Below are 12320 nucleotides of genomic sequence, written 5' to 3'. Positions count from 1 at the left end.
CCATGCTCCGCTCATTGAATTTGTGCAGTCTCTAGTGAACCACCCGTGTTGTGCTTTGTAGACCTCTGTTCCTGGTTGCAGCCAATAAACTTGGTCTTTGACGTCATCAAGAAATGTCCTGTGTCTCTGTTTGCCGAGGTAGGGGAATCCGAAGACATCGGGCGTTATCCCTGGCGCAGCTGGTTTCTAAAACCCGGTTCTTCATATCTCGACCTACTACTGGATCACCTTTCAGAATCTTCCAATGTTTATTAAGGATGTTTCTTACTCTAGCATGACATGCTGAATAACCTATAATCAGTCGTAGTGGGCAGTCATGTATGACGTTCTTTTTCTGCTTTTCACTCTTACTCTTCCCAAATAGTACCTCCTCTGGAGTCTTAGGTCTTGTTTTCTCCTCAGCTGACCTCAACACCTCCTGACCAAACCCCCTGGATTTCATTCTGAGGAATAGCTCTGTCTGCACCTCGCTCAGGACTGTCTCATTGCTGCAGTTATGCTTCATACATAAACATTCCTCATAAGGAATGCTGTGTTAAACTTCATTTTGACTGCTCCAGTGTTGAAGCTATTGAATTACTGAACCCGTTGCTTCGATGCATCCGATGTGCTCAGTCCACTGCATGGAACAGATCAAAGTCAACGGCTGTGTTGTGAGTCCAAGTGTTATGATAGTAGCAAAAGAGATTGATCAAGGAGGAATCAATGAATTCCAGGAAGTTACCATTTTGGGGTGCTGAGCCCCACTATGGGAATGCTGGGGGGAGGGGTACAGTCCCAATGAGTTGTCCACTGTTTCGAAGAGATGTGGTCAGAGGCAGGGTGGGGTATGGCATGGAAGAGGCATTGAGGGCAGAGGTGAAACACCTGTCAGAGGGCAGAGCTAAGACTGGAAGTTTCAAGGTGTGACTCGAGTTAAATTCTTTCCCTGTTCAAGTGCATCTGAACGTTGGAGGATGACTTATAGCGACATGCATCGACTGAGCAGAAATGAAGGCACATGTTGGTGGGATTGTTAATTTAACTGAGAAGAGTTTTATAGGGAGTAATGGGCTAAAGGCAGGGACTGTGTCTACTTAAATTATTCTCATATTCTTGTGTGACAAGGTCTGATTAGTAAATTCTACTTAAGTTTTATATGGAGAAATCAGAACAGAAGCGTTTGGAGTATCGCATGCATATCAAGTTTGCCGCATTCTGCATTAGTCAGTAAAAGTCTAATATATTAGTATTTGTTTGTTTTTATATGGAGCTTCATAGTGCTATTTGGCAAACCTAGATGCGTAGAAAACATAAAAAGCATTTCTTTTGCAGTATTTTCTTGTCACACCTTAAACCATGTGTCCAAAGGCTGAGGGGTCATCATAATTCCTATATGGCAATAAAGCAAATCTATACATGGTAGCAATCGACATATTAAAAGTAGGTCTCCCAGTTTTATGGTATATATTTTTTTAACATTTCCATCTGTATTTATCCATATTTATTTTTGGGCCATCTCATTGGTATTTATCCATATTTATTTTGTGTTTCAAGAATAAATGTAGCTGTAAAATGATATATTTCTGCGTTTATATTACTCTTTGACGTGCACTCAAACATGGATGCTTGTCACGTTTCAGTAAACTAAGCAGCCACGTATAACAAAAGACTAAACTTACAGGTACATATTAGCATCATAATACAATGGGGATTTGGGGGGGCAGCCGACGAACGGGAGGCTTGCCCCCATGGGTAGTTTTGAGGCCGTGGGGGGGGTTAGGGGGCACGGGAGACACAGCAGAGCAATTTGGGCTGGGGGAGGTTTCTTGGGCTTCAGTTGGGCTGTTTTTGGGCTGGGGCTTTTATAATCGGACATTTTGTGTCACTTCACACCATTTTGGTGCAGTGACACAGCAGCTGGAATCAGGACAGTGGGGGTACGAGTTTTTGGGCGTTATTGTCGTGGTATAGGCCTGGTGCGCGGTAGTTTCCGTGGGCGCGGCGTCATGCTTGGTTGCTGGGCCCCTCATCTGTTGGCTGTGCAGTGCGGGTAGAATGGCGGCGCTCGGCGACCCCCGGGTGCAGGAGGCTCTCAGGCTGCTGGGGGAGGCGGGCCGCATGGACCTGGTGCGGCCCGACCTCAAGGTAAGACCGCCACGGCGCACTGCAAACTGCGCCGCGGCAGCGGTGATTGCGTGTGGGCCTCCACGGTCTCGGCCGTGGAAGGCCCTGGAGGTGGGAGGGGCGGAAAGGGGGCGGGCGAGGGAGGTCGCCGGGGCAAGGCCGCGACGCGGGGTGTATCCCGGAAGGGGGCGGAAGGAGGAAAGGGGGCACCCTGCGCTGGTGTTTGAGGGAGGGGCTGGGGGCGAGGGGGGCTAGCTGGGGAAGGATCCGGGGGGCCCTGGGAGGGGGTGGGGGGCACGGAGGATAACGCAGGGGTGTCCGGTTGTGGGGGAGGATGGCGAGGTGGCAGGGGTTGGGGGGCCCGGTGCGGGAAGCGGGGGTGCCCCAGGAGCGAGTAGATGGGGGGCTGGAAGAGTGGGGGAGTGGCAGGGTGCCGGGGGGGCGGGGTCCCCCCTGCTCATCGAGGAGTCAGACATGGAGGAGGAGGGAGGCAAAGGGGGCATAGGGGAGCAGGGGGACGGGGAGAGCGGACTGGATTGCGGGTCGTCATCGGGGGAGGGGGCAACAATGGTGGGCCCGAGCAGGTCGCCGTCGCCGGGGAGGGTGCCGGGGGGCGGGGGTGGGGGGGTGCAGCAAAGGGTGGTGAACTGGGGCCCGGGCGTGGTGGGGGGGAGGCGGACGGGGCGGGGAGGGGGAGAGGCGGAGTATTAGTGGCGGGGGCTGAATGGGGGAGGCGGGGCGGGGTTGGGGGTACGAGCGGTGGAGAGGGGGAGTGGGACCACAGTGGTTGGCATGGGGGGAGGGGATGGGGTGGGGGTCAGGGGAAGCGGCCGGGGTTTGGGGCGCCCGGCGCGGAGGGGGGCCACTCGGCGGGGTGGGAACGGGGTACACAGAGGGGTTGGGGCGAGGGCAGCTCTTGGGGAGGGGATGGGGGGCCTTTTCACCCTGGCATGCTGGACTCCGCCTTTTTTCTTTGGCAGGACAGGTTGGCGAGGCGCTCGGGTGAGCAGATGCGGCTCCGCTCTACCGAGGGGATGGGCCGACTCTGCCTTGTACGGGCGGTCACGCTTCAACGTGGGACATGCCATGGGAGAGCTTGGGGCGGCGACGGGAAGTGTCGGCGCCAGCCCACCTCCGAAGGGGCGCGACGGCTGCCGGGGGGAGGATGGTGCCTGCGGTTCCAGTCACTTCAATGCTTGGTGCGAATGCGGCGGTGGAAGAGAGCGAGTGCGTGGACCTGGTGGATTTGATGCGGATGTGCAGGAAAAGGCGGGGTTGAGCCGGCTGGAGTCCATGGGGGACGTCCGGGGCGTGGGGGATGTTGGAGCGGGGGAATCTGAGGAGGAGGGGGAGATACGGGAGGGGGAGGGGGATCGAGTAATCTTGTTGGCAGTGTGTTACAGGTATGGCCACAGCAGGACGCGCCCAGAGTGACAGACCCTCAGCTCCACTGGTTAGGCGGCGGGATCCAGTGCGGACGCCGACCTTGATGCCAGGTAAGGTTGGAGGCGGAGTGGGGAGTGGCGCAAGCAAGCGGGGCTGTGAGCAGGTGTCGGTGGGGATGGATGCTGGAGGGGATGAAGGAGGCGTTTGGTGAATGGCTGTTACATGAAGGACACCGGGGTGGGCACGGACGGCGTAAGCGGCATCGGCGGGGGGGCGGCGTCGGGGAGCGCGAGGAAAGGTGAGGGCGAAAACAAAGGTATGGGGGACGCGAAGGCGGGGGCGGGCCCGGCCGGAGGGAAGGAGAGTTGTGTGGTGCCGGTTCGCAAGCTCCCGTACATGGGGGTGACCAAGCCGCTAGGGGCGCACTTGTCGGCGGGGACGAAGGAGAAGATCTGGAAGGGGGAGTATATCGATATCTTGAAGTTGTTGCATAGGGAGTTGACTTCGAAGGAGGGGTCCAAGGAGGAGGAGCAGGAGTTGGCGCGGCGCCCCAAGGTTCCTTTGACGATTGAAAATTGGTCAGCGGCCTTCCTCATATACACCAGCATATATTGTGAGAGGTTTCCGGATTGGTCCATTGCACTTTTTAAGTACATGGACGTGGTGCGGAGGGCACAGGTGACATATGGTGGGTACGCCTGGTCCCAGTACAACGAGGAATTCCGGGTGTGTATGGCGTCCGATCTGGAGGCAAAGTGGGGGAGCTAGATTTGGATCTGTACCAGCAGACGATGGGCGGGGCAAAGTTTGGGCATATGGTGTATACGGCCAGCGGTCTACCGCTCGCGCCGGCCCCCTTTTCGGCTCGCCCACCCGAGGTGGGGTGGGGCAGGGTGAGTCCACTGGATAGAACCCGGTTGGGGCCTGCTGGGATTTCAATAAAGGGGCGTGTGGCCGCCAAACGTGCAGTTTATGGCACAAGTGCTCCAAATGCGGGCGGCGGCACCCAGTGGTACGCTGCTGGGGTGTCATCAGGCCACCGGGACAACAGCCCGTGCAGGGAGGAACACAGAGCGGAGGTTCACAGGGTGGGGGGAGGGGGGAAGACGGGGGAGAGGGGACTATGGGAAAGGGCTCGTACGCCGGTTAGACTGGCGAGGATGGAACCCTGGCTGGCTGAGTACCCGCAGGCGGACGATGCGGCCGTTTTGCGGCAGGGGTTCTGGGAGGGTTTTCGGCTGGGCTATGAGGGCCCACAGATTGCGCGCTGGGCGAACAATTTGAAATCGGTGAATGCTCACAAGGGTATTGTGAGGGAGAAGCTGTTGAAGGAGGTCAAGGAGGGCCACATGGGGGAACCGCCAGTGTCTGGTTTGATTATTCCCCCGATTGGGGTGGTGCCCAATAAGGAGCCAGGGCAGTTCCGACTGATACAACACCTGTCGTGACCGGCAGGGGGTCAGTCAACGATTTCATATCGGCGGAGTTGGCGTCGGTGTCTTGCTCATCGGTGGACGTGGCGCGGAGGTTCGTGGCGGGGTTGGGACGGGGCGCTATGATGGCGAAGTGTGACATTTAGACGGCGTTCCGCTTGCTCCCGGTCCACCCGGATGACCACCAGTTACTGGGGATTCAGGTCCACTGTGGCTTTTTTTTGGACAAGGCATTGCCGATGGGGTGCTCAGTCTCCTGCGCGTTGTTTGAGTGATCCAGTTCCTTTCTGCAGTGGGCTTTTTCCAGGCGCACAGGCTCTGAGGCGGTGACGCACTACCTGGATGACTTCTTCCTGGTGGGGCGACCCGGTGCAATGGACTGCCAGCGGCTGCTGGACAGTTTGGCGGGGATGATGGAGGAGATTGGGGTTCCTCTGGCGCCAGAGAAGACACACAGTCCCAGTACGGTGTTGCCCTTTCTCGGTATATAGCTCGACTCAGCTGCCATGGAAGCCCGCCTGCCGGAGAACCAGAGGTCGGTCATGTTGGCATTGGGGGATGACATGCTAGGCAAGCAGAAAGTGTTGGTACGGGATGTCCAGGTCCTCTTGGGGTCTTAACTTCGTTTGACGCATGGTGCGTGCGGGTCGTACTTTCTGTAGGAGGTTGGGCTTGGCGTTGTCGGGTTTGACCCTTCCCCATCAACACGTGCATCTGTTGGCAGGGGTGAAGGAGGACTTGCGGATGTGGCGGGCTTTCCTAGAGCGGTTCAATGGTGTGCTGATGGAGCCGGTGGAGGACTGGGATTGGGCAGTTACGCTGTACTCCGATGCCGCAGGTGTCGGAGGCTTTGGCCTGTACTGGCACGGGCGGTGGTGCGCGGAGCAATGGCCGGCACATTGGCAGGCAGGAGGCCGTAGCATCGCTTTCTTGGAGTTGTTTCCATTTGTCAGGCTCCGTCTTCTCCACTTCTTCGGGGCTGTGCTGAATGACCTATAACCTCCCCTACACAACTCTCCCAGAGCCTGAAGTATACACACAGGTGACTAGGACAGTCCCGCAAGGGAGGGAAAGGAAGGGGACAGCGGGGAGGGAGATCTGAAACGAGATCGACAGATGATTAGAATACACCCTCCCACTCCCTTAAACACATTCCTAAAACCTTTCTTTCTTTCTGGATATTGCCAAGAACTATCCCTACCTGTAAAGAAAAATACGGTGGACCTGGGTCCTAGGGGAAGAGATTCGGGGCGCTGCTAGAGTGTGATCACCAATGTATCTAAGAGACATACAATAACAAACATGTAATTCACATTCCCCAAATGGATGAAGAATCATTACTACAATACTCAGGCATACCTAACAGTTTTTGTTTTCACTCTTGTTGGCACCACACCCTCAGGCTTGAACCCCCCTGTCTCTCTTCTCCTGTGTTTAAGGATGAAAGTAAGGTATGTACATAAAACGGCAGACTTCACATCAGTCTTAACCTCTTCGCCGCTAATGACAAGGGTAACTCGTCATGGACTTTCCATTGATTTCAATGGAAAATCAATGGCAATAAAAATAATGCCTTAGCAGTAAAGGGGTTAATGCTTCTCAAGTGACAACAATCCAATGGAACCAGTAGATCTTTGGCACTCAAACGGCTAATACTTCTTAGCCATTCCAAATTTGCACAATACACAATGTCATCTGTTCGAGTTATGACTTCCTAATTCATGAAGTTCAACAATCAGTGCATTGGTTCAGGTACCTCCCTGCAATGAGACGATCGACTGCGTCTCCTCCAACAGGTAGATTGTTAGCTTTTAGAAAACGAAATGCTCTCATGAGCAGATTTTCGCTCAAAAGAAGTGCGAGCCTGTGTCCGACCCAGAACGGGACACCAGTGATCTCCGTAAGTATAGGAAACAATAGTATCTTACCAGACCGGCTCGATACCAACCCTCGTAACGTCCAAACAGGAATAATCGGCGGTGTCGGCGTCTTTGGTACGCCCTTTACTTCCGTGTCTTGCGTGTTCTGCGTCAATCACGCAACGCGTTCCCGGGCATGCCGGGAAATGTAGTTTTCTGCGTCTTTGTTGATGTTTGTTGCCGTACTCGGGTCACGGCGAGCCTGCTGAGAGCCGCGGACTTAATAAACATGACAGTACATCCCCCCTTACAAGGGATGCGGCTTCACAGCGGGCTTAGAAGGGTTGTCCCTGTGGAAACGAGCAACCAGTCGTGGAGCATGCACGGCCCTGGCGGGCTCCAATGAGTTCTCTTCCGGACCATACCCCTTCCAGGAGATAAGATACAGCAAACGACCCCTCACCCAGTTCGAGTCAAGCACCCTCTGGACCTCATACTCCCTCTCCTGCTGCACCCACAGAGGTAATGGAACCCTACGGACCGGACAGTGAGAGGGTTTGAGGAGGGAAACATGAAAGACAGGGTGTATTCTGAAATGACCCGGCAACCGAAGACGGACAGCCACAGGGCCAACCAACTGGAGTATCTTATATGGCCCTATGTACTTGGGGTGGAACACACTATACCTCCGAAACCGTATATGCTTCGTGGACAGCCACACCAGGCCCCTTTTTTTGTACACCGGACTTGGCCTGCGGTGCTTGTCTGCCTGTTTCTTGTATTGAACCTTGGCTTTCAGGAGGTTTTTGCGCGTAGACAAAAGTATCTTTCGAACGCGCAACAACCTCTCCCTGATGTCAGGCAACTTGGTGCTGGTACTAGGGAGAAGCAGTGGATTAACACGAGCGTGGTGCCCATAAGAACAAAAAAAGGAGAGTGTCGTGTGGAAGAGTGTTGCGTGCTATTATATGCAATTTCTGCCACCCACAACCAGTCCACCCATGAGTCTGTGTTACTTTGTACGTCACATCGTAAGTATTGTTTCAGAGTTTGGTTAAATCTCTCTGTCTGACCGTCAGTTTTTGGGTGAAAGCTGGTGGATAAAGACGCTTGGATGTGCAGTTCTTTACACCAGGTCTTCCAGAAATGAGCAGTAAACTGGGCACCTCTGTCCGAGACGATTGCCCTCGGGAGTCCATGTAACCTGACACCATTCACCAACAAAAGGTGGGCTAGGAGACCTGCTGAAGGGACTTGATTACAGGCGATAAAGTGGCCCATCTTGGTAAGGAAATCAATTACAACGATGATGACGGTTTTTCCTTGATCTTTAGGGAGCCCAACAATGAAGTCCACCGAAAACATGTCCCAAGGATTTTCAGGGGTCGGCATTGTTTGAAGGAGTCCCTGAGGTTGACGGTGATCAGTTTTCATTTGGGCACACTGTGTACATTCCTTTACCCATTGACTAAAATCAGGTCGTATGGTGGGCCACTAAAACTGTCTCTAAGCCTTTTCGAGAGTCTTCACATACCCCATGTGACCAGCACACGAGGCATCATGGCACCAGGAAAACACTGTTTTACGGAGGGGTTTTGTAGGAACAAGAACCTGCGTTCCACTCATAGGTATGCCCTGTTTCATCTTCCATTCAGGATGGTGGCGGAGCCAGGTTCTCCAGACACAAGTTTGAGCGCTCCTACTTATGCAATGTTACAGGTCTTCGGATTGTGTAACCCCCACCACCTGTGAGGGGTACATGATCGCTCTTATCAGTGTGGTGTTATGGAGAGACGGGTGTTCCTGTCGCGTCGAGGCGTCGACTTTCTTGTTTAGTACACCGGGTCAAAATGTGACAACGAACTGATATTCCTCAAAAAACAAAATCCAACAAAGCTGTCTTGGGGTTAGGTGACGAGCGTCTCGCATAAATTGCAGGTTGCGTGGTCGGTGTACACTGTGACTTGATGCTTCGCTCCCAACAACCAGTGTCTCCACTCTAAGAATGCATCGCGGATGGCCAATAGCTCCTTCTCGGCGATTGTGTAGTTGTTTTCTGCTGGGTTAAGTTTCCGTGACATGTACGCTATAGGATGTAATATCCCAGTGTCTTCGTCTCTCTGGGACAATACTGCTCCCAATGCCACTTCTGATGCATCCGGTTCCACCACGAAAGGCCTCTCCGGGTCAGCATGTGTAAGGACAGGAGCGGTTGAGAAAGCTATCTTCATCCGTTCAAAGGCTTCCTGAGCCTCTTGGTCCCAGACAAACGGTACGTTTTTCCTCGCGAGACGGGTCAATGGGGTTACCATGGCTGAGAAATTGCGAATAAAACGCCTGTAGAAATTGGCGAACCCCAACAGACATTGTATGTCTTTCACAGAACAAGGACAAGGCCATTCCTTGACAGCCCGAACTTTTCTTTCGGCCATCACCTGACCAGACGGAGTGAGCATTACTGTCAAAAGCCAAAACTATGTTGTTCCTTACCTTGAGCTGAGACTGAAGATCTTGAACGACGTGGAAGTTTTCGCAGAGACGCAAGGGACCAACTTCCCAGAAATCTAACTATAAACTTGCTGTTTTCAAATTACACAGCTAAGAATAGACCTAGACTTTTGGGAGGAGGGCCGGTACTGGACGTGATGAGATGAAGGAGGGGTTTTGCTGTCGACCTGTAGAACAACGAGTAAGCGATATTTTACTATGGGTTCTTGATGAGCTATCTTGGCCCCTCGTTCCCTCCCCTTGCCCTGAAGCGCTTAGTCCCCTTAAACCCTCACGTTCTAGAATCCTACCTGCGATCAGTGCAAACTGTCCTTCGTCCAGTATTTCTTGTCGTGGATTGAGTGGGAAGTCGTGGAGTTGTGATGTGAAGTAGAAGAAGTCCCTTGAAGATACGTTGACGTCACGCTCCCAGGAACTAAAGAGAACAAGAGGGGATATTACTAGTGATCTATAACTTGTTTAATCTGAATTCCCTTTCTTGACAGGGGTGGGTTTTATGAAAACAATTAACCTCTGACATCCCTAATCCGGGGGTCGAGGAGAACCATGACAGTACTCCCTCCTCAAGATCCCCCCAAAACGGGCAGGATGGGTTTTGGTTTATCTGGATGACGAGCATGGAATGATTTTACTATTCTAGGAGCATTTTTCAGGTTCTCCAAAGGTTCCCATGATCTTTCCTCAGGACCGTTTCCTTTCCAATCAACCAGATAAAACAATTTCCCTCAAATTCTCTTGGAATCTAAGATTGATTTTACCTCGAATTCGGAGTCTCCATCAATCGTTAAAGAAGATGGGGGCTGGATAATTCGAGTTTTTGGATGAAAGGGTTTGACCAAAGACACATGAAACACAGGATGGATTCTGTATTTTGAGGGAAGAGTTAATTTGACACATACGGGATTTATAACCTTTTCTATCACAAAAGGGCCGGTAAATCTTGGGTTAAACTTGCGATTTCCCTTAATTCTCAGATTTTTGGTGCTTAACCAAACCTTATCTCCAGAAGAATAAGATGGTTGTAAGGTTCTGTGTTTGTCTGCAGATCTTTTCTGAGTTTGTTTTGCTTGTGCAAGTTTGAATGCGGCTTGTTCTTGGATAGACGATAGTTTAGAAACATAACTTGTAATAGCTGGTACAGTATCTAGTGTCTTTATCTCCTCAGGGAAATTTTTGGGATGGTAACCATAATTACAAAAGAATGGGGACATCCCTAGAGAAGTATGATTTACGTTATTGTAGGCAAATTCCAATTGACTGATTAGTTCTGACCATTCTTCCTCTGCACATGTTAACATACAGCGAATAAACTGTTCAATGGTCTGATTGGTGCGTTCAGATAAACCATCCGTTTGAGGATGGTAACTTGAAGATAGGCGGACTTCCATATTTAAAAGAGTACTCAAATTCTGCCAAACTCGGGCAATAAACTGAGACCCTCTATCGGAAATGACCACCGAAGGAATGCCATGTAATCGAATTACATTTGTCATTACCGGATGAGCTAATTCCAAAGCAGTAGGTAATTTCTTTAAGGGAACAAAATGAGCCATACGTGAAAACTGGTCAACTATAGTCAGGATAGTAGAAAAACCTTTTTTGGTAATAGGAAGTTCTACAATAAAATCCAAAGAAATTGTGTGCCAAGGTTGAGGTGGAATTGGGAGTGGAGTTAACAGACCACTTGGAGCTTGATGTAAGGGTTTGTTTTGAATTCAAACACTACAAGTTTCTACAAAATCTTGTACATCCTTAAACATGGAAGGCCACCAGAAAGTTCTTTTGATTAATTCGTATGTCTTCATCGCACTAGGATGAGCAGTCAAAGAAGTGTCCTGGTGGAAATGAAATATCTCTTCTCTGATCTTTACAGTGGGTACAAAAACGAGATCTTGCATAAAAATCAAATCATCTCTTTGCTGAAGAAGAGGGTACTTCTTTTTCCACTCGTCAAGTCCTTTAGAAGTTAGTTCTCTTTTGATATCAGAAATCACTGGACAACAGGATAAACCAGCTTGAAAGCAAGAGATTGGAATAACTGGTTGACTTTCATGAGAAGATTCAGTTTGTTCAGTTAAATTGTAACCAATTCTAGATAAGGCATCAGCTTTCAAATTTTCTTTTCCAGAACGATACGTGATCACGAAGTCATAATCATTAAAGAACATCGACCACCTCAACTGTCTAGCGGATAAAGCCTTTACAGATCTTAATGCTTGAAGATTTCTATGATCTGTGTATATTGTGACAGGGTGTCGAGCACCGAGCAGGTAATGACGCCATTCTTCAAAAACTGCTTTTATTGCTAAAAGTTCTTTATCGGCTATGGCATAGTTCAATTCAGCTTCGGAGAGCTTCCTGGAGTAGAAGGCTATGGGATGCATTTGGCCTGTGTCAGTATTTCTTTGAGATAGGATTCCCCCAAGCGCCAACTGCGAGGCATCAGCTTCAATGATAAAAGGCTGACTGGGGTCTGGGTGGCTTAAGATTGGGGCTGTGGTAAATCTTTTCTTCAATTCTAAGAAGGCCAACTCTGCCTGGTCTGTCCAGACGAATCTTGCTCCTTTACGCAACAATTTGGTAATGGGTGTAATAATCTGGGAGAAATCTTGGATAAAACGGCGGTAGAAATTTGCAAAGCCTAGAAAACTCTGAACCTGTTTCACTGAAGAAGGGCTAGGCCAAGAATTTAAGCTTCCACCTTCTTGGGGTCCATTTCAATACCGTTAGGGCTGATGATATACCCTAGAAAATCCACTCTTAATTCTACAATGATACTGAAGTGTTTACAACTGGATGGTGGAGCAATAGAGGCCAAATTAGAAACAGTACTCGACAAACTGACCTCTTCATTAGCCGAGCTTTCTAGTTTTCCGAAGGCTGTTGAACTGCCGCTCTTTCAGAGGTTTTAGTCTTATTTTTAACGGGACGAGTAGGGCAATCTTTAACAAAATGACCTGTTTTCCCACAATACAGGCATTGATTCATCTTTCGCCTCTTGTCTTTTTCCTCCTTAGATAGGGGACCC

The sequence above is a fragment of the Lissotriton vulgaris genome, chromosome 10, assembly GCF_964263255.1.
Source record: "Lissotriton vulgaris chromosome 10, aLisVul1.2, whole genome shotgun sequence".
NCBI lineage: Eukaryota > Metazoa > Chordata > Amphibia > Caudata > Salamandridae > Lissotriton > Lissotriton vulgaris.
The sequence above is the reverse complement of the archived record's forward strand: the minus strand, read 5'-3'. Positions refer to the sequence as shown.